This window comes from Cervus canadensis, chromosome 25 (genome assembly GCF_019320065.1).
Source record: "Cervus canadensis isolate Bull #8, Minnesota chromosome 25, ASM1932006v1, whole genome shotgun sequence".
Taxonomy (NCBI): Eukaryota; Metazoa; Chordata; class Mammalia; order Artiodactyla; family Cervidae; genus Cervus; species Cervus canadensis.
In genome coordinates this window covers 53497372-53521921 of record NC_057410.1, presented here as the reverse complement: position 1 = coordinate 53521921, position 24550 = coordinate 53497372, and the positions used below count along the sequence as shown (strand labels likewise).

Here is a 24550-nt window from a genome sequence, read left to right as displayed (position 1 = left end):
GTTTCCCGGAAAGCATGGCTATAAGAAATGATTTTGAGATTTCTTATAAATTACATAGCTATTTAAACAATTAATGCTTCTTATTATCATTAACTTATATTCATTAATATAGAAAGTACAGTGTATACCATAGAACATAAAGAGACTGAAAGATTTTTCAGGAAATACAATAATTCTTGAGGTAGCCCAAATATTATTCAAATGAAAGAATAAACTGGCAAAATTTGACAAAATTAGAAAATTCTGGAAAGTTTTCAACAAAGGGAAAGTGCCATATATAAATTCTTGATACATAAATTGAAGTATGCAATATTTCAGAACTAAAATATTTCTAAACCTTCAACTTTATAAGAACAGATTCTCATTTGAACTATTTAAGACACCTTTGTTTCTCTTGCATCACACAGTATAAGTTTATAAAAACAAAAACAAAAATATGTGTGTACTAGTGACTAAGAGAGTGTGTAAAATATAAACCTTTAAAATCATATTAAAAATTTCAATTTTCCCAGAGCCTGTTTCACATCCTTGTTCCTTAGGCTGTAAAGCATAAGGTTTAACATCTGAATCACAAGGGTGTAAAACAATGAGGCCATTTTATCTTCATCCAGAGAGTAGGATGAACTCACCTGAAATACATGAAAAATACATTTCCCTGGAAAATTGCCACAGCAGTTAGGTGGGAGGTGCAGGTGGAGAAAGTTGTGAACCTTCCTTCAGCAGAGTGGATTTTCAAGACTGCTAGAATGATATAACAGTGAGAGACAAGGACTCCTGAAATGGAGGTCAGTTCAACGCAGTCAAAAAAAAAAAAAAAAGAATAATGCCAATTCATTGACCTGTGTATCAGAGCATGAAAGGGAGAAAAGTTGAGGTAAGTCACAAAAAAAGTGGTTAACCACATTTGACCCATAGAAGCATAAATGGAATGCTAATGTCGTGTGTATCAAAGTATCTGTCATTTCCACCAGGTAAACCCCAGCCACAAGCAGGGACATGCTAACCGCATAGAGCAAGGGGATGCTGATGGCCTTGTACCAGTCATAGGCCATCACTGCCAGCAGGAGACACTCACAATCTATAAAGTTAGAGAAAACCAAAAATTGCAGAGCACAGACATAGAAGGAGATTCATCTCTTTTTGGCTAAAAGGTCCAACGTTATCTGGGGCCAATAGCTGTTGAATAGCAGAGGTCACAGAAGGAGAGGTGGCTGAGGAAAAAGTACATGGGTGTGTGCAGCTGGGGATCTATCCTAATTAAAATAATCTTTCCAAGATTTGCCAAAATGTTAATGAGACAGACAATAACAAACATGATAAATAAGATCATCTTAACTTCAGGCTTATCCATAATTCCCCACAATATGAACTCAGTTAAGGATGAGCAGTTTCCTCTTTTCATTCTCCTGTCTTCTTGTCTAAACTTTTGAGGAAATGATCAAGAAAATGATACATTTAAGGGAACCACTTCGGGGCATTCACAAAATATCTGCAGGGAAGAACACACTTTATTTCTGCAATGGTCTTTTTTTATATATATTTTCAGCCTGGTGTCTCTAACATCAGTGTTTTTTGCACACTATTTTGAAGATGAGATATCAATTCATCCAAATATCCTTCCTGATACAAGGAAAGTTATGCTGAGAGAAACTGAAGAGCTCATGACAGCAACGAGTCAATCCTAAAGGAAATCAGCCCTGATTATTCATTGGAAGGACTGACTGATGCTGAAGCTGAAGCTCCCAATACTTCAGCCACCTGTTACGAAGAACCAACTCTTTAGAAAAGATCCTAATGCTAGGAAGGATTGACAGCAAAAGAAGAAGCAGCAGAAGATGAGATGGTTAGATAGCATCACCAACTCAACTGACATAGATTTGAACAAGCTCCAAGAGACAGTGAAGGACAGGGAAGCCTACAGTGCTGTAGTTCATGGGGTCACAACGAGTCAGACACGACTTAGTGACTGATCAACAGCAACATAAAGAGCAACATACCTCAGAAATTACATCTAGATTTACACAGAAGTTTCTCAGCTGCCTATCTCAGATATTTTTTATTATCAGATTGATATCAATACCCTTTAAAAGAATGCCCATTGACCAAGTCATTACATCTCCAAGGCAGTGTGGAAAAAACACGGATGCTAGAGACACCAAGATGAAAATATATGAATAACCATTTACTATGCTGAAAAAATCCCTTGGATACAAAAATTTATTTTCATTATCTCATTGCTCATAAAACATAATTTAAAATATTTATTATTAGCTTTACAATCTATTAGTATACCATACACTAATAGCAATGAAAATAATTGTGTTATTGATCCTAGTCTTTAGTATTTAGTGAGACATGAAATAAGTAACATTGAAAACTTTCTCTAAAAATGTATCACTGCTTTGCCACATGACTTATTACTTATTTACAAAGTTTCTGCTGCCAAAGGAGAAGTCTCTTGAACAAAGAAAAATGCTAAAAATGAAATGAAAACCACAAATCTAACACCCACGGTTGCATCTCTTTGGATTTTAACTTTTATATTTTAAAAGAGGAAATAGGTTTAGGGACAATGCCTCTGATATACATAGGTTTCTCTGTCTAGTATGTATACACTATGTGTCTATCATATGTTTGCATGAAGATTGCATGTCTCTGATGTATATGAGACTAGTACGTGGTAAGGAATTTTTTCTTTTGACCTTAGTAGCTATGGGGCTTCACATGAAGATGGATATGCACATTTTAATTTTTAAATTCACTCCTACATTATATTTTAAATAAAAGAAAATGAGAGGGTAACAGGCAGGGAAGCCAGGGGTTACCAAATGGAGGAAAGAGGCTGCAAGTGTCAGACATTTTTATCTCTCTTAAGGGGCAGGAGGAAACAAACCAGTGATATTATTTTCTTCTCTATACAAATTTAAAAGAAGGTTTCTCTTAGAATGCTGTGTTGCTATGACACCTGGTTTCACCTGAAGCTAACTATTCTCAAACCTTGAGTTAACCAATACATTTCTTTTTCTTATGGAAATGTTTGTCTTTAAGATATGTTAATTTACCCAGACTCTATAAGTTCTGCCAAATGGCCCATCCTACTTACTCAGGTATTGTTCCCCTAATCTATGTAAACGAAACTATTTGTGTGTGAATCTGCCCTTCTACAAGATTCAAGTCAATCGTTTATGGCCGGGGATGAATTATCTGGTGCCATACCAAATTTTATGACATTCCTTTCTTTTCATTAACGGACTGCGAGTGGCTATATAACATACAGCTAAAGACTAGCAGAGGGGTACTGTTTCTGCCCCCCTTCTGATGCCTATGTCAGAAGCTTTCTCTATCTCCTTTATACTTTAATAAAACTTTATTACACAAAAGCTCTGAGCGATCCAGCCTCGTCTCTGGCCCCAGATTGAATTCGTCTCCTCCGGAGGCCAAGAATCCCGGTGTCTTATTGTGCAACAACCTTTCAGTATAAAGGCAATGGCAATAAAGGCACAATAAGATAACATGACATAAATGTTAACAGACTGAAATTAAATACTGGTCATAACTAATTTTCAATTTCATATGAATTATCATTTGTGAATTTACAGAGACACAGGCTTTCTTATCAGTTTGGGTGTTTTCTCAGTTCTTTTCATTTTTTTGTTTGTTTGTTTTCCTACTTTTTTTTCCTATAAATCGGAGAAATTCAATATGCTAAAATTCATAAATATAGTACATATATAATTTTGTAAAAGTGATTCTTAATGGTGTTATAGCCACGCTTTCCGGGAAACAAACTCACTCAGAAGGACAATGCAGATAGTGGAGTGCAGTTTATTACACCGGCGGGCCCAAGGCAGAGTCTCCTCTTAGCCAAGGACCCTGACCAGCATTTGTGAAAATCTTTTATACCCCATGTGTCCAAACCCACTACCCCAATTCCCTTGAGACTTACATAAACAAAGGAAGGGTAAATACAACTACAATAACCCCATCATTCACGTATTATGTGTTCAAACAATCAATAATCAATAAGCCCGCAGTTACATTCCAAATAGTTAATAACTGATAAGCCTGTGCTTACATTCTGATAGATAGTGTCTGGAGGCAGGGGTGGTTAGTGTCTGTTCTTCAAGATTCCCCTGCCCAGAGGGGGGGTCTTATCCTTCCATTGTCATTCCCACAGGCGCTAAGCACAGAGTTCAGAGTCCACTGGAGAGGTGGCCGCGCACGATCAGCACAGACAGGCCTGAGATGGAGTCCAGGCCCTATGAATTCCTTCTTCAATGGCAATTTCAATGCCTGTTTATATGTCATTGCCATTCTTGGCTATGAGGAGCCCAACACTAAAATGTCAACTATAACCTGTGGAGATATCATTGAGGCAAATCTCAAACCACAATATAATTGCTAATAATTTCCCACTAAGATTAAGAAGGGCTCCCAGGTGGCTCAGTGGTAAAGAATCCAGCTACCAATGCAGGAGACTCAGGAGACATATGTTCTATCCCTGAGTCAGGAAGATCCCCAGCGGAGGAAATGGCACCACACTCCAATATTCTTGCCTGGAAAATTCCATGGACAGAGGAGCCTGGCAGGCTACAATCCAGGGGTTGCAACGAGTCGGACATGACTGAGCACACACACACACACACACACACACACAATCGAGAAACTGATTATGTTTCAAAAGAGTTTTGCTATCATTATTTACTTCTCTGTTACACATATGGCATATGTAGAATTGTTCTCAGTCCCCTAATTCTACTCCTATCCAAATTCATTTTTCCCTCAGGTACATCCCTATCTTCAGGAATGCAAAAATCGCTTGGGTTACATTTTGTTCAGCCAGAAGCAAGTGTTAACTTTTTAACAGGCCTGCTCCTCAAAAACATGTGGACTAACATCATTTCTATCTTCCCCTACATAGCAATTTAAACCTGAGTTTGGGCAGCTACATTATTAATTGCAAGGTGGGTAACCTAAAATATCTCCCAATGAGAGTTGTGCTTCATTAAAAATGGAGATTTTTAAGCAATCAAAAAACATCTTAAGGAGAAAATGTATGCTTCAGATAGAAATGAGAAAAAAAAAAAAGTCATTATGTAGGTTTTTCCTGGTGCCTCTGCTGACACCAAAATCAATTCTATGTCGTCAAATACTACCCAGAAGATGACCTTTTTTAGATGATAATGGCCTGTTCCTCAAACGTAGAGTGGTATGACACAGAGCTCATTGCATGGTCCAGTACTGAAGTACATTAGCGCTCCCGGCTGCCGTGAGAGTGACCAGGAGAGTCAGTGGGTGTACGAATGCAGTGCTCTTCTACAAGTGAGGGAGAGTTTTCAGTGATACAAAGATCAGTAAGATACTCTGGTAATTATGCTCTACATCAATTTCATAAAACTATATGAATAACCACTTTACATAAGAAAATTTTAGACTTAAAAATAAATATTAACACTTTTTACAATCTCATAGAGAAAAAAATTAAAATATAATATACATAGAGAAAACAAATTTTCATCTAAAAATGTATACTGCAAAAACACTTTCAAAAATGGAAAGATTCCTGCACTTAGAATCAGACCAAAAAAAAAATAACATTACTAGATTCTCAGAAATTGTCCCTACATCCATCAGAAATTGATTTTCCATATGATATGTGAGTTTGTATATTTTTAAGGTACAAAGTAGTGAGATCATACAGCTTTACACTTCTATGTCTGGCTTTCTTCACTCAAGGTTATGTTTGTGAAGTTTCCCCATGCTTTTGTATGAGGCTGTATTTATTCATTCTCATTGCTCTGTGTACTTTTCCAGCATACAAGCTTGTCATAAAGTCATCTGTCTAATCTGAAGCAGGAGTCGGAGCTGTGACACACCATTTATTCATGTATTATGGGTGGATGCTTTTGTGATAGACGACAAAACAGTTTAGATGTACCAAGATTTTATGGTCTACAAACCCTAAAATGTACACTATTAAATACTTTCAGGAAAGTATGTCATCTTGATCTAACGTATTAAAAGAAATGAGTTGCTTTTGTTGTCATACTCCTGTAATTAATACAACGGTAAACATTTCTATGCATGTCTTTTGGGTGCATATTCATTCTGTACACTTGGACATGCTTCTAGGAATGATATTTTTGGTCCTAGGACATTTATTTGTCCAGCTATAAGGGACTCAGACATAGAATTTTGCTAAGTGCAGTGTCAACTCTCAATCTACTGTCAATGCAATGCATAAAAACCATGGTTGTTTCACATCCTCAACAGTAGTAGTTACTTGTTTACTCTTTGGTATGTAAACAAGTACTTCTGCCATTTGGTAAATGTCAACACAACTCAGCATTTTATTTCACTTCTATTTACTTGAACACTAGTAAATTTGGATATCTATCCACTTGTAAAGTGAAAGTTTGCAGCCTTGAGCCATGAGCTACTCCAGAATTCATGAACTTTGGAGGAGAGGGTTTTGATCTGGAGTCAGAGAGGAGGCTTGATCACTTGAAGTTTTTGTGTAATAAAGTTTTATTAAAGTATAAAGGGATAGAGGAAGCTCTAACATAGACATCAGAAGGGGACAGAAAGAGTGGCCCCCTTTCTAGCTTTTAGCAAGGAGTGATATATCTGTTAAAGAATCACCTCAAAACTGAGAGAGTTTCATCAGGCCCCTCTCCCACAACATGCATTTTGAGACAACATGGGGCACAAGATGAGTCATCCCCAGCCATAAAACAATTGACATGAACCTTAAAGAAGGGCAGATTTCCAAGCAAATACATAGTTTCATTAACATAGCTTAAGAGAACATTTCCATGAATAAGACATATGGATTTGTTGAGCCATTATTGATTCAAAGTTTGAGAAAAGTTAAGTCCAGGCTGAACTGGACTTACTCTGACAACACAGAATTTAAAAGAAACTTCCTTTTAATTACATGTAACTCCATGGCTGATTCATGTCAATGTATGACAAAACCCACTTCAATATTGTAAAGTAATTTAGCCTCCAACTAATAAAAATAAATGAAAAAAATTTTTGTATAGAGAAGGAGCAAACAAAACAAACAAGCAAAATGTCTGCCACTTGCAGTCTATTTCCTCTGCTTGGGGATCCCTAGCCTTCCTGCCTGTTACCCTCTCATAAGGAGTCCATGAGATTTTGAACTTGGATAACAGGGCATGTAAAACAGCTGTTTTTAAAAGTCTTTGGCCTACTGAAACTCACACTATCTTGATGGCTTCATGTAACTGACATTTCAGGTTCAGTGAGTGAGTGAAAGTCACTCAGTCATGTCCAACTCTTTGCAACCCCACAGACTATACAGTCCATGGAATTCTCAAGGCCAGAATACTAGAGTGGGTATCCTTTCCCTTCTCCAGGGGATCTTCCCAACCCAGGAATTGAACTAGGGTCTCCTGCACTGCAAGTGGATTTTTTACCAGCTGAGATAACCAACCTATATATTCAGATCAATTCTTTGATTGAATGTAAAGTGACTCTTTTTTTTTTTATATTGTTTCCAATGATATGGATGGATTTACACAACAGTAAAGTTATATTTTATAGAGGAAGATCATATCACCTGAAAAGAACCTTAGAGGTAATCTAGTTTAAATCCCTTTTCTACACAGGGTGATCTGAGGGATAGAAAGCAAGAGTTTGTGGTATTTAGAGTGGTGTTCCTGCCTGGTTCATAGCATGGTTCTAATTAACGAGAAAGCCATCCAGGGAAGTTAAAGATTTCTGCCTCTAGCTTTAACCCAGATCCTCCTACTTACTGGTGTCATGAACATTACTGCTGTTCTATTTGTAAGTAGTTCACTTGTACAGCTTATAACAAGTATGAGTGTGTCTGTCCTTTGCATTAGACATTTACCAAATCTAACATTGCCTTGCCACGTTTCAGTTCAGTTCAGTCACTCAGTCATGGCTGACTCTTTGCGACCCCATGGGCTGCAGCACGCCAGGCTTCCCTGCCCATCACCAACTCCCGGAGCTTGCTCAAACTCACGCCATTGAGTCAGTGATTGCCATGTTTATGCCAAAGTATTTCAGTGGCAAGGATGAAGAAAGAGGTCCAGATACAGGAATTTGACTGTAATATTAAAACATTACATCTGTCATTAATAAATTTCATTTGCACAATGATATTTTCCATGAGTCATTGGTGCATGTATGAGGAGAATATGATGTGAAGACAATTAAAATGGTAAAGAATGAAGAATACTGAAATTGACAGGCTAGAATAAATTTTGTGTTGTACTGTTCCCCTTTTTTCAGATTAATATCAGGAAAGAAGAATCATTTTGCCCAAACTCCTATATGACTTAGAAATTATCTTTTAAAAACTCCATAATTTCTCCTTAATTTCTTCAATTCAAGGAGATGAAGCCTACAATCAACTGAATCAGTTCTATTTTTAGAAGTCCACTTAATGGGCTTAAAATTTTCTTCTCTTTATTTATTACTTACTAGATAATGGGCTAGTATTCATATTGAATCAGTCTTTAGATGCTGATACAAAACTGATCATATATATGAAGATGGATTAATTAGATCCATGTTTATTAATCTCTGAATTAATGGTAATCCATTGACACCCATTTTGATTAGCTATATTGCTGGCCATGTTTGCTGCCATGTTGCTGCCTTCTTGTTGCAACAAGTCAAAAGAAGTTTGAGTGAACTGATAAAGTATGCCAGGAGCACACATTTAAGTCTTCTATATCATGCAAGAATTTAGAGTTTTTCTTAACATGTCATAGTACTTTACAAATACCACCTTGAACAACAGAGGAATTATGTAGGCTTTATTTTTCCAATCTGAAATATTGTCACATAAGGACATTTTATAATGGCAGCTAGAAAATTGAAGACCATGAGAGGCTTTTAATTTTATAATTGTAATGGATAAATATCAGTCTCTTTCAGTACATTATGGTATTTAAAATACATTGTCACATCCTAGCTTTCTCAACAACTAATTTAGTGCTTTAGCCTTCAGGAAGCCAGATCAAAGGCAGATGAAATAGTCAAATAGCAAGAACTCAGAGCTTATTCTTTCTAGTGAAGCTAATAAGCATGTCTTTATAGTATATTATCTTAATGTCCAAAACTGTTTTATGCACCTTTCAAACAAGCTTGTGTATATGTGTTCAATATGTTAACTGTATTCTGATATACATTTTTAAGCTACTTATCAAACCCTCATTTAATTTTATATTAAGGAGAGTGAAAGTGAAGTCGCTCAGTCGTATCTGACTCTTTGTGACCCCATGGACTGTAGCCTACCAGGTTCCTCAGTCCATGGAATTTTCCAGGCAAGAATGCTGGAGTGGATTGCCATTTCCTTCTCCAGGGGAATCTTCCCGACCCAGGGATCAAACCCATGTCTATCGCACTGCAGGCAGACGCTTTATCATCTTGGGCCACCAGGGATGCCCAATTTTGTATTGACTATAATTGACATACAGTTGTATTGACATATAATTGGCATATAATTAGCAGTGGAAAAGTGTTGTTTTCTATTTTTAGTTTATTACATATTTATTTATTTGACCTTCCAGGCAACATGTAGTGGTTTGTTTACATAATGCAACACTCATTCTTTAGCAAAGAACTCTGATAAACAGGATGATATAAAGTAATGTTTTAATTAGGTGGTTTTTTTGTGAATCACAAGAGACAAAAAGGGGTATTTAACCAGAGCTAAGAATAAGGGAAAAGGGAAGGAAATCGGTGTGCAGAGAGTCATAGAAGAGTCGACAGTTGATAATGAAGTACAATTATGTACTTTACCATGATTCTGTGCACTGTCCCTTACCTTTTCTTTTTTTTTTTTAACTATGTGTATGTGTGTGCGTGTGTGTGTGTGTGTGTGTTTAGCTGTATTCAGATAAAATTGACAAATAACATGCATATGGTACAGGGCATGAAGATTTAATATATGTGTACATTGTGAAATAATTACTACAATAAAGTTAGTTAACACATTCATCAATTTACATAGTTATCACTTTGAGTGTGCATACCATGAAAACCCTTAAGATCTACTCTCTCAGCAAATTTCAGTCTTACAATACACAATTGTTAACTAGAGTCACAATGCACATTAGACCCCCATGACTTATTCATCAAGTAACAGAAAGTCTGTAAATTTTGACCAATATCAACCATTGATCCCACCTTTCAGCCCATAGCAACAGCCAATCTATTCTCTATTTCTATGTGTTTGACCAACTGGATTCTTTCTGTATGTGAGACCGTACAGTATTTGTCTTCCTCTGTATGAATTATTTCATTTAGCATATGCCCCTCATGGTCCTTCCATGTTGTACACATTATGACTTCTTCTAACAGGCATGGCCTCGTACACTTCAAGATCTGAGTAACTGTCAGATCCTCTGCCTGCTATTTTTTCATCTAAAAATTGAATCCTTTTCTGATTTGACTGAATATCCAAAGATGCCTTTCCTTTAGACTGGTTTTAGATACCTTTACTTTTGAATAATAGACCACTATGTGTTATCTCATGATGAATTTCAGATTTATTATGAATTACTTGACTGTTTAGTTAATACATTATTAATATTAGCTTATATTTAGTAGTATTTAAACTACAAGATATATTGTAGTACATAAAGAACCGAAAAACTCAAAGATCAATGAATAAAATGCACTATAAATCTTAGTGTAATTTAAATAGTGCTTGACTGAAAACTGAACAAAACTAACATATTGAAAAAGTCAGAAAAAATTTTCCCAGAAGCTAATGCCATATACAAATTTTGGAAATATAAAGAAGCATGACAGGTGGGGAAAATAGCAATATACTTCAAATAGAAATTATGTTTCTCATGTAACCTACCATTCAATTTTAATAAATCATCAATCACCATATATGTATGAATGTGTATGTGTGCACAAATACAAACTATAAATTTTTAAAACCTTTTATTCTTCAATTTTTCAGGGTCTGTTTCACATCCTTATTCCTTAGGCTATAAATGAAAGGGTTTAACATGGAAATCACAAGGGTGTAAAACAAAAAGTTCATTTTGTCTTAATCTAGAGAATAGGAAGAACTCAGCCTGAAATACATGAAGTACATTGTTCCCTGGAAAATTGCCACAGAAGTTAGGTCAGAGTTGCAGGTAGAGAGAGCTTTGAACCCCACTTTGGCAGAGTGGATCTTCAAGACCGATAGGATAATATAACAATAAGAGACAAGAACTCCTGAAATGGTACTCAGTTCAGTGAAGCCAAAAGCAGTAAATATCAGTAACTCATTGACCTGTGTATCCGAGCAAGATAGCAATGGAAGAGGAGCAATATCACAAAAAAAGTGATTAATCTCATTTGACCCACAGAAACATAAGTGGGATGCTAATGTCATGTGTATCAAAGTCTCTGCTATACTCACCAGGTAAGCCCCAGCCGTGAGCAGGGACATGCTGACCGCATAGAGCAAGGGGTTACTGATGGCCTTGTACCGGTCATAGGCCATCACTGCCAGTAGGAGACACTCACAATCTGTAAAGATATGGACCACCAATAACTGCAGGGCACAGCCATAGAAAGGAATTTATTTGTTCTTAGCAAATAGGTCCACCAGCATCTTGGGGCCAACTGCTGTGGAAATGCTGAGGTCACCGAAGGAGAGGTGGCTGAGGAAAAAGTACATGGGTGTGTGCCCCTGGGGATCCATTCTGATCAGGGCTATCATTCCAAGATTTGCCAGAAGAGTAATGAGATAAACAAGGAGAAATATGGCAAACAGGATCACTTTTTACACAGCATTATCAGTAATTCCCAAGAAAATGAATTGTCATGGAGGAGCAATTCCATCTATCCATTCTTCTCAGTTCTGATGTAAACATTTGAGAAAATGATCAAGAAAAGGACACTTGGATGTGTAACACTTTTCGGCATCTACAAAATGTCATAAGACAGAATATATTTCTCTATAAATGTCTTTTTATACATAGAAAAGTATTCAGTCAAGTACCCATTCTTTAAAGAGGCATAGATGCAGTAATAAAAAAGTATCTGAGAAAGACCTTTGAGTAATTGGATGTAAATCTAGATGTCATTCTTGATGTTTGTTACTTTCTACAGGCTCTTCTCTGAGTGTTAGTTTCTTCATCCCAGGGAGTAGATTTAGAGAAATTTAACTCTTTATCTCTTGAGAAAAACCTATAAGAGACACCAGTGTTAGAGAGACCCAGGCTGTAAGACATAGGACTGAGCATTTATGATGGCTGAAAATAGTCACTTAGATACAAAAAGACAATAATAATTTTTATGCTTCTCAAAAAAGAATGATTGGTTTCAGAGAAGTTAACTTAGTTCCAGAGACAGTCAGTATATCAATGACTAGTAATAAAAAAAAAATAACTATATTACTTGCTTTAGTTTATGTTATGTTCAGTATTTGCTGAGACATGAATTAAGTATTATTGACCTGGTTTTCTAGAAATGTATTCTTGCTTTCCCACAATGCTCATTACCTCTTTGTGTAGTGGTAGTTGTCAAAAGGTGAATCTCTTAATGAGTGGAAAAAAAGAACTAAAAGGAAGTGAAAACAACAGAATTTATTGTATGATTCGCATCATTTTAGGTTTTAAATGGCCTGTTAGCTACTAAATTGGAAATAAGATGAGGGACAATAATGTTTCTAAAATGCATAGACTTTCCTCTTTGTAATATATGTGTATGTGTATACGAGTTAATGTTTATAAGAATAGAATGTAAGCAATGAGCTTTTTTCCCTCAGAACTAAGTAAACATGGCATGTGGTTCACATGGAGATGAATTTGTACATGTTTTTATTTTAATTGTGATACCTAATCTATTGTAATAAAACAAAACATGCTTTAAATTCATGTATATATTTTTCCAAAGATAAAAAGAGTAAATATTTCCTGTGAAGAAAGAGCAAAATAAAACAAACAAACAGTTGCATTGTGGATATTAACAAGTTCAGATTCTTGTGTTCTGAGAGCGAAATATTTCTAGCCATTGATTTCAGATTTTAATGAGTAAGCTGGCACAAAATGGTTCATTTACAATTTGTTTCTTCAAAATGTTAAGTGTTTTCTTCCATATTCTTTAAGTTAGGAACTGGAAACCTACCTGAGATGAGCAGGTCTTGGCTAGTTGAACAATAAGCAGATGGCCTTGTATTTTAGCAGGTACACTGGGACTTAAATCCATGTGCTATTGCTCCTCTGCTTTAATGTTATGCAAACATTTCATTAATTATATTCTGCTTCTGTATTTTCCCCTGAGAATTCAGAAGCTACTTAGCACAGGCTGAGTTTTCATGCCTTCCTACTGTCATCAAATTGATCTATGGTAAAAAGAAAACTGCAATTTTGTATGTGTGTTTGTATGATGTACTTCACAATTATCCTGAAATGGTTTTGTCCTTCTTTAGTTAAAGAGTAAACCTACTGAAACTCAGAAAGATCCTCCCTCCATTATTTCCATGTCCTTAGATTTGTTCATAGTGATTTAGAGTCTCCTTCACATCTCATTTAAGGATATTACCACACTTGGTTCACGTTTTCTTTTTTACTGAAATGTAATGTGTACATCATAAAATTCACCCTTCTAATATATACAGTTGTTTGTTTTATTTTTTTACTATGTTTTCAAGGTTCTTAGGTTATCACCGGTGTTTACTTCCACAACATTTTCATCACTACGATAAGAAATCCATATTTATTAGCTGTCACTTTCCCTTTCTTCCTCCCTGAACCCTGGCAACTACTAAGTTACTTTCTGATTCTTTGTGCTTTCAAATTCTTCGCCTCCTTTTAAACAGAAGTATGCAACATGCTTTTTTGTTTGTTTGTTTGTTTGCTTTTTTTGTTGTTGTTGTTGTTATTCTTTTCTTCTGCCTTCTTGTCTTCATTGAAATATTTTCAAGGTTCATCTCTATTGCCTGCATTAAATATTCATCCTTCTTTGAATTTTTGCCATACTTCATCTGTTTTGACAAATAAAATTAGCAAAAATACCGTGAGTCATTTCTGGGTTTTGTCTTGAAGAAGACAGTATGTGAAAGCCAAGAATTACCATGTAGAAATTCCAACTAGCCATCTGAATTTACAATATGGCACATTCTCAGATTACATGAACTGAAAGGGGAGAATTTGGGTCCATCTTTCTAGATATTCTCATCTAATGTCAATTAGAACTTGCAACCTAGCCCACCTTTCCACTGAATAGTTCATGCAATCTCAGTAAACACGAGAAAGAACAAAAGAATAAAGAGTCAGTGGCCATTCTCTTAAGTTATTTAGTTTTGAAATACAGTTTATGTAGGGAGAGATAACTAGAACTGTGTGCAAAAATAAATCAGAGAAACAAGCTTTTGAATATATATAAATGCATGTATATTCAAGGGTTTCCCAGGTGGCTCAGTAGAAAAGAATCAGACTGTCTAGCAGAAGATGTGAGTTCAATCCCTGGGTAAGGAAGAGTCCCTGGAGTAGAAAATGACAACCCACTCTGGTATTCTTGTATGGAAAATTTCTTGGACAGAGGAGGCTGGCAGGTTACAGTCCATGGGGTCACAAAAAGTCAGACATTACTGAGCACACATGGTCAGTAGCCATTCTTTTAAGTTATCTAGTTTCGAAATGCAGTTTATGTAGCGAGAGATAAGTGGAACAATGTACAAAAATAAATCAGAGAAGCAAGCTTTTGAATATATGTATATATATAAATGCATGTATATTCAAAGATTTAGGAAAAATGTTTGAAAACCATAGATAGAAAGATAGATAAAGATATATAGATAAATATATGACAAAGAACTTGTAGCCAAATTATATGAAGAATCCTCACAGACAGTAAGACAACAAACAACCTAATAAAAATTTAACAAAGAATTTGAACAGATTAAGTCTCATTAAGAACTTATATGCAGAGTACATCATGAGAAACACTGGGCTGGAAGAAGCACAAGTTGGAATCAAGATTGCCGGGAAAATATCAATAACCTCAGATTTGCAGATGACACCACCCTTATGGAAGAAAGTGAAGAGGAACTAAAAAGCCTCTTGATGAAAGTGAAAGAGGAGAGTGAAAAAGTAGGCTTAAAGCTCAACATTCAGAAAACTAAGATCATGGCATCTGGTCCCATCACTTCATGGGAAACAGATGGGGAGACAGTGGGAACAGTGTCAGACTTTATTTTGGGGGGCTCCAAAATCACTGCAGATGGTGATTGCAGCCATGAAAGTAAAAGACGCTTACTCCTTGGAAGGAAAGTTATGACCAACCTAGATAGCATATTAAAAAGCAGAGACATTACATTGCCAACAAAGGTCCATCTAGTCAAGGCTATGGTTTTACCAGTGGTCATGTATGGATGTGCGAGTTGGACTGTGAAGAAAGCTGAGTGCCGAAGAATTGATGCTTTTGAACTGTGGTGTTGGAGAAGACTCTTGAGAGTCCCTTGGACTGCAAGGAGATCCAACCAGTCCATCCTAAAGGAGATCAGTCCTGCGTGTTCATTGGAAGGACTGAAGCTGAAGCTGAAACTCCAATACTTTGGCCACCTGATGGGAAGACCTGACTCATTGGAAAAGACCCTGATGCTGGGAGGGATTGGGGGCAGGAGGAGAAGGGGACGACAGAGGATGAGATGGCTGGATGGCATCACCGACTCGCTGGACATGAGTTTGAGTAAACTCCGGGAGTTGGTGATGGACAGGGAGGCCTGATGTGCTGCAGTCCATGGAGTCCCAAAGAGTCAGATGCGATTGAACAACTGAACCAAACTGAATTTTGGAATAGTGTTGTTGTAGCAAAAGATTGGCCTTCTCTTGTGATACAGGTGGTAAAGAATTCTCCTGCAGTGCGGGAAAGCTGGCTTCAATCTTTGGGTCTGGAAGATCCCCTGTAGAAGGGAATGGCAACCGACTCCAGTATACTGGCCTGGGAAATCCCATGGATAGAGGAGCTTGGCAGGGGGGCTACAGTTATGGGTCACAGAGATTCAGACATGACTGAGTAACTTTCAATCACTGACAGCAAAAAATAACTATAATCAGAGAGACGTATTTCCATAAAATAGAAAGTATTTCAAAACCATTTATCCATGTATATGACAAAGAACTTGTATCCACAATACACTAATAGTTTTCCTCATTGGAAAAAAAAAAGAAAAAGACTTAAAAAAATGACTCCCCCCCCAAAAAAATAAATATTACCAGAAACTGTCAAAAAGAAGATACATAAGCAACAAGTTAATGCATGAGAGTTTGCTCAGAACCATTAGTTTTTAAGGCAATGAGGATAAAGCCACAACACAGTAACATAACACAAATGTCAAATGAACTGAAATTAATATACTGAGAATAACAAATTCCCTGATTCATCGGAAATCTCATTTGGGAACTAACAGGGACAGGCTTTCTTAACAGTTTGGGTGTTTTTCTTTGTTCTTTTCATTTGTTTGTTTTTCTACTTTTATTTTCTACAAATCCGGGAAATCATTTAGTTTAAATCCATATAATTATTTCATATTTAATTTTGAAAATATGATTCTTTTTTTTTTTTTTTTTTGGAAAGTGTGATTTCTTAATGGCAACTGTTGATGCCTTTTTATATGTTATTGTACTATTCTTGTTGAGGATCTCAACACTGAAACACCAATTGTGTACTCCTTTTTTTTTTTTTTTTTTTTCATTTATTTATATTAGTTGGAGGCTAATTACTGTGGAGCTATTGGTGAGGCAAATTTCAAACCAAAACTAATTGCTAATATTTTCCCATTAAAATCAAGAAATTGATGCATTTATGTTTCAGAAGAATTTTATTACCATTATACTTCTCTGTTACACATATGGTGTATGTAGAATTGTTCTTGGTCACATAATTATTGTGGTTAGCCGCTCAGTTGTGTCTGAATTTTTGCTACTCTGTGGACTGTTTGCCAGGCTCATCTGTCCATGGGATTCTCCAGGCAAGAATACCTTACTGGGTTGCCATTCCCTTCTCCAGGGGATCTTCCTGACTCAGGATCAAACCTGGGTCTCCTGTATTACAAGAAAATTCTTTACTGTCTGAGGCACCAAGGATGCTCTAATTATACTCCAATCCAAATTAATTTTTTCCTCAGGAATCCCTGTCTTCTGGGATGCAACTATTTATTGCAACAACTATTTTGTTCAACCAGAGCCCAGCTTTAGCTTTTTAACAGGGCTGCTCCTCAAACACATGTAGATTAACATCCATTAAGTATTCCCCCACCTAACAATTTAACTGAGTGTGGGTAACTACATTGTTATTACAAGCTGGTAACCTAAGGGGGGAAAAAAATCTTCCAATGGGATTTGTGTTTCATTAAAAATGGAGATCTTAAATAACTGTAAAACATGTCTTACTTTTCTAAGAATTTGTCCATTTCTTCCAAGTTGTCCATTTTATTGGCATAGAGCTGCTGGTAGTAGTCTCTTATGATCCTTTGTATTTCAGTGTTGTCTGTTGTGATCTCTCCATTTTCATTTCTAATTTTGTTAATTTGGTTCTTCTCCCTTTGTTTCTTAATGACTCTTGCTAACGGTTTGTCAATTTTGTTTATTTTTTCAAAAAAACAGCTTTTAGCTTTGTTGATTTTTGCTATGGTCTCTTTTGTTTCTTTTGCACTTATCTCTGCCCTAATTTTTAAAATTTCTTTCCTTCTACTAACCCTGGGGTTCTTCATTTCTTCCTTCTCTGGTTGCTTTAGGTGTAGAGTTAGGTTATTTATTTGACTTTTTTCTTGTTTCTTGAGGTAAGCCTGTAATGCTATGAACCTTCCCCTTAGCACTGCTTTTACAGTGTCCCATAGGTTTGGGTTGTTGTGTTTTCATTTATTCCAAAATAGCATCCAAATAGAGTATCAGCATGTAGTAGGTGTTCAATAAATTTGTTGAATAATTTTTAAAAAATGTCTTAAAGAGAAAGTGTATTCCACAGATATAAGCAAGTGAGAGAAAGGATCTATATTTAGAGGTTTCCTGGTGCCTTGCAGACACTGAAACAATTTTAGGCAGACACATACTACCCAGATGATCTTCTTCTGTTCTTCAAGCCTATTATGACATGGAGTTCATTGCGTGGTATGGTACTGAAGTATTTTATAGCTCCCAGGTGCTGTGAAAACGAGGGGAGAGCCAGTGGGTGGATAAAGACAGTGGATTGTTCTACAAGCAAGGTGGTGAGACGGTAACAGGCAGGAAGGCCAGGGGTCTCCAAACAGAGGAAATAGGCTGCAAGAGCCAGACATTTTTATCTCTCTTAAGCGGCAGGAGGAAACAAAACAGCAATATATTTTTTTCTTCTCTATACAAATTTAAAACGTTTCTCTTAAAATGCTGTGTTGCCATGACACCTGGTTTCACCCGAAGCTAACTACTCTCAAACCTTGAGTTAACCAATACATTTCTTTTTCTTATGGAAATGTTCTCTTAAGCTATGTTAACGTACCCCAGACTCTATCTTCAAGTTGGTTCTGCCAAAAGGCCTAACCTACTTACTCAGATATTGTTCCCTAATCTATGTAAATGAAACTATTTGTTGGTAATCTGGCCTTCTACAAGATTCAAGTCAATCGTTTTATGGCCAGGGATGAATTATCTGGTGCCATTCTAAATTCTAAGACATTCATTTATTTTTATTAACAGACTGTGAGTGACTATATAACTTACAGCTAAAGACTAGGAGGGGGGTACTCTTTTGCCCCCTTCTGATGCCTTTGTCAGAAGCTTTCTCTATCTCTCTTATACTTTAATAAAACTTTATTACACAAAAGCTCTGAGCAATCCAGCCTCGTCTCTGGCCCCGGATTGAATTTGTCTCCTCCGGAGGCCAAGAATCAATCCCAGCATCTTGTCATTCAGCAACAACCTTTCAGTGGCACTTCTAGTAACATAAAGATTAATAATGTAGTGAGATACTCTAGAAAGTATGTACTATATCATTACATAAACATATAATAAACCCTTTACAAGAAACTTTTAGAACCAAACATAAAAATAGTTCCCTACAATCTCATAGTGAAGGTACTGTGTTTATGGAATGCCATTTTAGATTATAATATACACATAGAAAATTTTCATCTAAATCAGTGCTATTTTTGAAATTCCATTTAATGGGCTTAAAATTCCCTTCTCTTTATATCATCCTCACTATACCCAATAAAATGAGCCGATATTTGCAATGCAGTCTTTAGTTGCTGAAATAAATATATATCATAAGCATGAAGAATGATTAATTAATGTGTTCATTAACTCTTAATTAATGGCAATCCATCAACTCCCTATTTTGCTTGACTTTAATATATTCTAGTCAATATTTTCTGCCATGTTTCTCCACATAAGCAACAATTCAAAAGATATTTGGCTGAATTGATAAAATATACCAGGAGTAGAAAATTTCAACCTTTTATATTATACAATTATTCTAAGGTGTTTCCACCAAGAGAACTCTTTTTAACATGCTATAGTGTTTCACAAATACCACTCTGAATAACAAAGGAATTTTGTAGGCTTTATTTTTCCATTCTGAAATATTTTCACATAAGGATATTTTACAATGACATCAAGAAAATTTAAGACTATCAGAGGTCTTTTAACCTTACACTTTTAATGGATAAATAAGAATGTTCTTCAGTACTTCATGGTATTTCAAATATATGTTTGTATCCTCACTTTCTGCACTTTAGATTTCAGGAAACCAGATTCAAGGTATATGAAGCATCAAATATCAAGAATTTACAATTTCTTACATCTAGTGCAGTTAATAAATATGTATGTCTTTATAAAAATCTATTAACATTTTGTCCACAACCATTTCTGCACCTTCCCAAATCTGTTGTTATATGCATACAATAGTTATACTATATTGTGATATATAGGGCTTCCCTGGGGGCTCAGCTGGTAAAGAATCCACCGGCATATTGTGATATATATGTATATGTGTGTGTGTGTGTGTGTGTGTATATATATATTTAAGGCATTTAGCAAACTCTCAGTTAATTTTGTGTTTCTGAGATATAAGTAAAAGCCAAAAAATGTTGTCTAGTATTTTTAGGTTAATATATATTTGCTTATTTTATGCTTCAGGCAACTTTCAGTGCTTTGGTTAACAAGGATGGACTGCTTTGTTCTTTACCAAAGAATAAGCACAAACAGTGTGATATAAAACAATGCTTTAGGTAAGTGGTTGTTTGTGAACCACAAAGAGACAAAAAAGGGGCACTTACGGCTAAGAATGAGAGAGAAGGAATGAAAAGTATCTTGGAAGAAGTGCAGAAGAATTGATAGTTGATAACAAAAACACAACATTGTATTTTAACAAGTCTCTTTCTATACTTTCCATAGGGCTTTATAATCTAATCTTTAGACTTCTTTCCTTCTCATTTTTTAATATAGCTACTTCAGATGTAACTGATAGATACTACATATAGTTATAAGGTATACAATGTGATGAAGAGATATATGTATACTTTGTGAAATGATTATCAACAATAAGGTTAATTAATACATGCATAACCTCACATAGTTACCATTTTCAGTGTGTGTATGGGGAGGACAGTTAAAATCTACTCTTTTAGCAAATTTCAAGTTTATACTACAGTATTATTAACTGGAGTCATCATGTAGATTAAATCCCTTAAACTTGTTCAATAAATAATGGAAAATTTGTGCATTTTGACCAACATCACCCTTTTCTCCTGTCTTTCAGCCCCTAGCAACAACCAATCTACTCTCTACTTCTATGAAATTTATTTATTTACTTAGGCTGCACCCCAAGGCTTGCAAGGATCTTAGTTCCCTGACCAGGGGTCAAACCCAGGCCTGGGCATTGAAAGCACCAAATCCTGTTCACTGGACTGCCAGGGAACTCCTGAGTTTCACCTTTTAGACTCTATCTGTATGTGAGATCACACAGTACCTATCTTCCTCTGTATGGGTTATTTCACTTAGTATGTTGCCTTCACGGTTCTTCCATGTTATAGCAAATATGACTTCTTCTAACAAACATGGACTTGTATATTTCACAACCTGAATAACTGTTGAATCCTCTATCTACTATTATTTCATCTCTTAAATTGAGTCTTATTTAGATTTGACTGAATATCTCTATTCAAAGATGATTTTATTTTGCACTGGATTTAGACATTTTTGCCTTGGAATTATAGCCCAGTATGTATTATTTCATGATGAATTTGAGGTTATAATGAGTTACTTGACCATTTAGTTAATATGTTATTTGTTTTAGCTTATATTTAGGAGTATTTAAACTGCAAGATGTGCTATGGTATATAAAGAATCTACATGCTCAAAGATCACTGAGTAAATGCACAACAAGCCTCAGCATAATTGAAACGATGTTTGAATAAAAACTAAACAAAAATTAGCGTAATGGAAAAGTCAGAAATGTTTTTCATTTAAACTAAATGCCATGTACAAATTCTGGAAAGATAATTAAACATGACATGTGAGAGGAAGAGTAATAGATGTAAGATTGAGATTTAGTGTAATACTACTTTAAGAAATTGAAAAATTCATGTTTGTCATGTACTCTACCATATAATTTTAATAAATCATCTGTCACTATATGTGTGTGGATGCATGTTTATTCACATACGCCTAACATAAATATTTAAAGTCATTTATTTTTCTTATTTTTCAATTCTTCTAGGGCCTCTTTCACATCCTTGTTTTGTAGACTGTGAATCAGAGGGTTTAACATGGGAATCACAAGGGTGTAAAACAGTGAGGTCATTTTGTCTTGATCTAGAGAATAGGAAGAACTTGGTCCGAAATACATAAAGAGCATAGTTCCCTGGAAAATTGCCACAGCAGTTAGGTGGGAGGTGCAGGTAGAGAGAGCTTTGAATCTCGCCTCAGCAGAGTGGATCTTCAAGACTGATAGGATGATATAACAATAAGAGACAAGGACTCCTGAAATGGTACTCAGTTCAATGAAGCCAAAAATCGTGAATATCACTAACTCATTGACCTGTGTGTCTGAGCAAGATATCAACAGGAGAGGAGGAACATCACAAAAAAAGTGGTTAATCTTATTTGACCCATAGAAACATAAGTGGAATGCTAATATTGTGTGTATCAGAGCATCTTTTATCCCCACCAGGTAAACCCAGCCATGAGCAGGGAGCACACCCCACTGGACATGCTGACCGCATAGAGCAAGGGGCTGCTGATGGCCTTGTACCGGTCATAGGCCATCACTGCCAGCAGGAGACACTCAGAATCTGCAAAGATACAGAAGACCAAGATTGCAGGGCACAACCATGGAAAAAGATTGACTTGTTCTTGGCAAATAGGTCCACCAGCATCTTGGGGCCGATGGCTGTGGGAAAGCAGAGGTCATACAAGGAGAGGTGGCTGAGGAAAAAGTACATGGGTGTGTGCAGCTGGGGGTCCATCCTAATCAGGGTTATCATTCCAAGGTTTGCCCGAAGATTGATGAGATAAACAAGGAGAACCATGGTAAATAGGGTCACTTTGTTCACAGTGTTATTAGTAATTCCCAAGAAAATGAATTCAGTCACAGAGGAGCAATTCTCTCCTTCCATTCTTTTTAGATCTTGTTTTAAACTCTTGAGAAATTGATCAAAAAAATAAATGGCACATTCATGTGTAACACTTCTACACATCTGTAAAAGATCATAAGGCAGAACATGTTTTATTTTTCCTCAGCAATTGTGTTTTTATATTCAGAAAAATATCCAGTCATGCACAAAAATTAAAGAGGCATAGCCCTCTATTCTGAAAGAATAAAATGAATTTGAGGAAAACCTTTTTGAAAGATTGATATAAATCTAGATGCCATCCACAAGGTTTGTCGCTTTCTATCAGCTCTTTTCTGAGCCTTACTTTTTTTTTTTTTTCCCCACCTTCTCTCTCCATTTCTGCCCAGTGGCCTCTACCCCTTCCCCAGAGAGCAGCAGTTGGGAACTGTGGGGCTGGATGGCGCCCTGGGAGGGAGAGCTGGGTTCCCCAACTCCAAGGAAGTGTTTCAGCCCCATCCCCACGGGGCCCCAGCGTGAGTCGTGCTGTAGAGACCCTGGGAGTCTGTCTCCATTGACACTGTTTCCACTGAACTCATGCGTCCTCTCGGTAGCCCCGGCCTCCACCACATCCTTCTGTCTGCAGAGGCCAGACTGACCGGGCACGCCAGCCTCCCAAAGTGAGCAGTGCAGGTGTGGGTGCAGCCCAGCAGGTCTGTGCCCTGATGCTGAATGCACAGGAGTGTCCTAGGAAAAGTGAGCTTGTCAGCAGACACCTCTGGGTCAGGTAGAGGCTCAGGGTCCTTGTTTCTCACTGGCTTTTGTCTTTGCCAGCCCAAGAGCTGCCCAGCACAGGCTTGTTCTTGATGAAGAAAGCATCTGGCAGGGGCCAGGCCTCAGGATGGAGCCTGGGCCTTTCCCAGGACTGCTGAGGGCACTGTGCTCACATGTGACTGGGCTGGTCAGTCATTAGAGAGCCAGCATCTCCCCAGCCCGCCTGCCCAGGCGCTGAGACAACTCACGACCAGGAGGTGCTGGGACTCCGGCCCCTCCCCTCCTCCACCCCTGAGGCAGCTGGAGCCTTGCCCCAAGGTCAGGGGCCGTGTGGGGTCCTGGCACCGACTGTCCATTCCCACCCAGACAGCCCTGCCCTGGCCTCAGACCGCACCCTAACTTTCAGTCAGGAAGAATCAAAAGGGTCCATCTGAAGCAGGTGGAGGCTGCGCGTCTGCTTGAGATCTACCAGATGGGCCTCTCTCCTTGCCAGCCCTGAGCCCCAGGCTTCTTCAGCCTTAGTCCTGGGGAGTGTGGCTTCCCCGTGGGAGCCATGAGGGTGGCAGATGGCCCTGTCACTTGGGATTGGCACACAGGCCTGCCGGGCCAGCCCTCCCCTCACCCCACCCAGGCCCCAGCTGTCTCGGGTGGCCTGGGGCACCTCCTCTCAGGCCTGTCCACCTCACAGGCTCACACGGGACGGCTCAGGCCATAGACTCTGCAGGAGGGCCACTCTGAGCTGCCTTTCATCTCCCACCAAGGGCAGATGCTGTGTTTTCAAACTCCACTGTCTGCTTTTTGCCTCCTCTGTGTTATTTACTTCTTTATTGCTTGTGCTGAAGACCAAAACAGCCTCCCTCTTTGGTGCCCTTGAAGCAGGAGGGCAGATGGAGGAGCTGTGAGTGCAGAGGCCAGGTGGTCCCTGGCCCTGAGCGTGTGTGCCCGTGTGTGGGGTGTGGTGTGTGTGGGCACACATGTGTAGGTCACATGTGGCCTGTGTGCTGTGCAGGTGGGTGTACAATCCTGCTCTGCCCTTGCCCATTGGCGGTGGTATTTCCAGGAAGCTTCCTGGCAGTTTGTGTCTGGTGGTGCAAAGGCTGGAGCTGGCCAAGGCGCCCTCTGCCCTGAGACACCAAGCTGCTTACGTGGCAAGGGGCCTGGAGCAAAGTGTGTGAGTGCCGAGGCGTGAATTCCCACGTGGAGTCATCTCATCCGTGTGCCAGTGAAGTGTGTCCA

At 37.6% G+C, this 24550-nt stretch overlaps 3 pseudogenes; all 3 read right to left on the bottom strand.

Moving 5' to 3' along the window:
- Positions 1–485: 485 nt before the first annotated feature.
- On the bottom strand, positions 486–1402 carry LOC122427202 (annotated as a pseudogene).
- A 9561-nt stretch (positions 1403–10963) lies between these two features.
- LOC122427633 lies at positions 10964–11858 on the bottom strand (annotated as a pseudogene).
- Positions 11859–21675: 9817 nt separating this feature from the next.
- Positions 21676–22630, bottom strand: LOC122427201 (annotated as a pseudogene).
- Positions 22631–24550: the final 1920 nt, after the last annotated feature.